This window comes from Spea bombifrons, chromosome 10 (genome assembly GCF_027358695.1).
Source record: "Spea bombifrons isolate aSpeBom1 chromosome 10, aSpeBom1.2.pri, whole genome shotgun sequence".
Taxonomy (NCBI): domain Eukaryota; kingdom Metazoa; phylum Chordata; class Amphibia; order Anura; family Pelobatidae; genus Spea; species Spea bombifrons.
Window position 1 is genome coordinate 32,676,279 of NC_071096.1, and position 3,640 is coordinate 32,679,918.

General features: G+C 38.8%; 1 long non-coding RNA gene across 1 annotated transcript; it reads left to right on the forward strand.

Annotated features, from left to right (window-relative positions):
- The first annotated feature begins 623 nt into the window (after positions 1-623).
- On the forward strand, positions 624-1,677 carry LOC128467896 (uncharacterized). Its single transcript, XR_008345769.1, has 2 exons — positions 624-707; positions 1,561-1,677. It is a non-coding gene; the product is annotated as an uncharacterized LOC128467896 (long non-coding RNA).
- The last annotated feature ends 1,963 nt before the right edge of the window (positions 1,678-3,640 follow it).

Below are 3,640 nucleotides of genomic sequence, written 5' to 3' on the forward strand. Positions count from 1 at the left end.
CGTACTCATTAAGTGGAAACGGACTCTTTTTTGCCAAAAGAACGCAGGAGTGGAAAGCCGTACAGATAGGAAATTCTGCTTATATCCATGTGTTATTGTTTAGGTTGTCAGTGCAGCCGAAATGAAATAAAACAAAGTAGCAGGCATCTTTATTGCTTATTTTGCAGTTGTCAACATGTCTCTTAAGCAGAGTATCAATTTAGAGTACTAAACACAGGCTGGATATCACGGAGCAGGCGCTCAGTCTCTGCGGTAATATAAGAAAGTTAATAACATGGTTTGAGACAGGAGAGGATCAGAATTATTTTATATATATGGTGCCTTGGTGTATCAAGTGCTTTTGGGCAGATATTTTCCAACAGTTTACCGCTCCTGGGAACTAAATGACCTCATTCGCTATATGCCTCCCTTTCAAAACTGTAATTAGAAGTCATCGTGACCTGAGGTCATCAGAAAATATATTCAGAAGACTTATTGTAATTTCCAAAAATGGCAAAATGTAGATTTTACTAGGAAAGTTTTTTGAGGAAATAAGGCTTGAAAACACAGTTGCATTGTGACATTTAGTGTCAAAAGCCACCATTTACCCAGGGCCAGACTGGAGATGGCCAAGAGCCCTTGGCACTTGGAGGCCAGAAGCCTCTGACTGGAAATGCAAAATGGCCGCACATTCCAGGGCCTGATCTGGCAATGGAGCAGCAGTATGGGTAAGCATGCAAACTTATGGCTCACCAGACATTTGCCCAGTTTGTCAGAGATGAGGTTGCCGCCATTTTGAAACTACCAGTTTAAGCCATGGGTCAACTTTCTGGCGTGTATCAGAGCTGCGTATAAAGCCGCAGCTTCGGTAAACTCTTTACAAATATAGGAACATAGTTCTGATCACCTCCTGGTTCTTTAACTAGTTTACAGCCCTCTGGGAATGTGTAATAATTTGTTTAACTTGCCATGACTGGCATTGTGCAGTTGAGTTATCCGTACCGTTCCAAATCTCATCGACAGTTAAAATGAAAAGGGAGGTAAATTTTAAGTGAGTGACAAAATTAAATTAAGCGCTCGTAAAGTTCACAGGGTCACGCGCTCGCCTTCCCGAAGGCAGACGAAGAAGTCTCGCTAGGGCAGACATCACGCTGTCTTAAAGTTGGACAAGTTAGATTATAACTTTTTTAAAAAGCAATTATAATTTTATTGCATCTACTGTGCCGATGATTAATGCCGAAAGCCCCGGGGAAAACGCATCCTATGATTTGCAAACGCACACTATAATTATGCATACCTCACCAGGTACTGTAATCTGGCACTGAACAAACACTGCCTTTAACAAGGAGTGCGGCAATTGTAAGACATTACAGATGTGTTATCATATAAATGAGATAGCTCTGACATGATGGTGCCCTAATAAATCTTTAGCTTAGATCTCAGACAAGATATGTCGCAGGCGGATCCAAACAGACACTTAATCTTCTCTACAAACTGTTTACGTTTCAAAACACCCTATAATAATACATGCTTCACGGAGCTTTGATGGTTGTTGAATTAATGTCTTCTATTTTCCTACAGGTCATTTTGGAAACAGGCATTCTGTTAAGTAATCTCTGTCGGCTGCAAGGTTATAACGGCCAGCGCTCCTGCCGGTTGCGACGATCAGGATAATGTGAGGGGGAAAGGAAGGGAAAATTAATGTTTTCTAAAAAAAAAATAAAAAATGAATCGCACTTGATGTTATTATATCTTTCTATGTTCCGTTAAAGAACACAGGACATTGAATAAAGGAGCCCGCTATCCAAGCCGGAAAACTGGAGCGTTATCCGTATTAAAACAGAACTGACACTTTTCTTTTAAGACCCTAAAATTCCAGGATTTCACTCTTACTTATGGAAATAGCAAAAGACAGATCTATGCTTGTGTGCTGCTATTTTGCTAATCTAGAATTCAGAAGGGTCCATCTCTTAAATAGAGCTATCCGTTTTTAAGACTATTACAAACAAACTTGCGCGCCGTAGAAGTCTTCTAGTATTAGACACTTTAAGTCACAGACATCGGCGTCAACAGAAGTCTGGTTTTGAACTGAAAAGTTCAGTATTTGGGCATTCTGTCCAGGCCAAACATATTGGCCATACGTCAAGTTTTCAGTACGCCCTTTGGCCCTAACTCTTTATTGATGTGGTTTGATGGAAAGCTTTCATTATTAGAGTCCAGAACTTTGGTCAAAACCGTCTTGCTACTGTAAATGATCTTGAGGGCTTTTTTACAACTTTGTGTAGCTTTGGCCATAATATAGTTTACCACAATTATAAACCTAATCCTTATTATTATTTGGATGTCTTTGGAAATAAGACCCACATTCTTTTTATGATCGGTATAGAAGACGGAAGAGTGATGTAGATATTAAGAACATTATGGGATTTCCAGCAGTTAGAACGTTGTATGAAAAGACCGAAGGGGCTACTTGTGCACAACACCTTACTCCCGAAAGTCAGTTCTGAAGGATTTGTGACACTTTGAAGTTCATCCACTTGACTCTTACCCTCACAGTGACAAAAACAGAGCATTAGCATGATTACCCGAGAGCCTTCTTGCTAAGGGAGTGTCTCCCCATTGGCGTCTTTAACTTTCATCCTTCGTGACTAGTTCTCCAGATCATAAACCCTATAATCAAATGGTTAGTTGACAATAATTGCAGGCATCATGGTGACATCTTCATCATTACAACTCCCTGCAGACATCATTAGTTTCCTTCCCACCAGAGAGTGAAATGTGTCTCTTGGCGCATGAGGTTGTTTTTCAAGTGGTGAAAAAACAAGACATTTAAAAAAAAAAAAATGTTTCACAAAATAAATACATTTTAAAAATCTATATGGGCTAAAGCCAAACAAAATGAGAGCTCCTAAAAATAAGATAAAAGTATATAATTGATTCTTTCCGTCGTTAAAAATGGATTGTTTATAAATTGCCTCTTTAGTTCTTTCTGGTCTTTGTATCTAAATATTATACTTTGCAAATTTCACTCTAGACAACGTATAGATATTTTATGAATATACTGATTTGGTGGATCACTAACCAAGCAAACAGACAAGGAATATCCAGATGTATCCATCATAGGTGTTATCTTCAACTTGTTTGAAACTACAACGCAACATTGAAACATTGACACGGAACATAATTGACGCGTCTCTCTATCTTACTGTGTTAACCCTAATTAGTCCCAGTAGTGTGTAAGTAGACCTTTCCCAAAGGTCTGTCATTGTGCTTTTGTGAGTCTTAGCTTATTTATTCAACCACTGCAAACTGGTAAACTGGATTGTCTGCTGTTTACATAAGACCAAGAATCTTGAATTTCGAGTAACATGAGGGTTATGTATCGACGGTAATTCTTCTGCAAAGAGGTGACGATATTTATCAATGAGAAAATCCAATTCCCTCAGTTGCCATGGTAAATGCACCACTTTTACTGCCTCATCCCAAAATTACTCTTTAAATATCCCCAGGCATGCTTTTTAGGGAGTTCACGGCGTAGATGTTTAGCACACAAAACTTTTTTTGGCAATAAAATATTAAATATTAAAATACTATATCATCTGAAAGAGTCCAGGAAACAAGCCTCAGTGCATAAAACAGTTTCTGGTATGCAGAAGAGGCC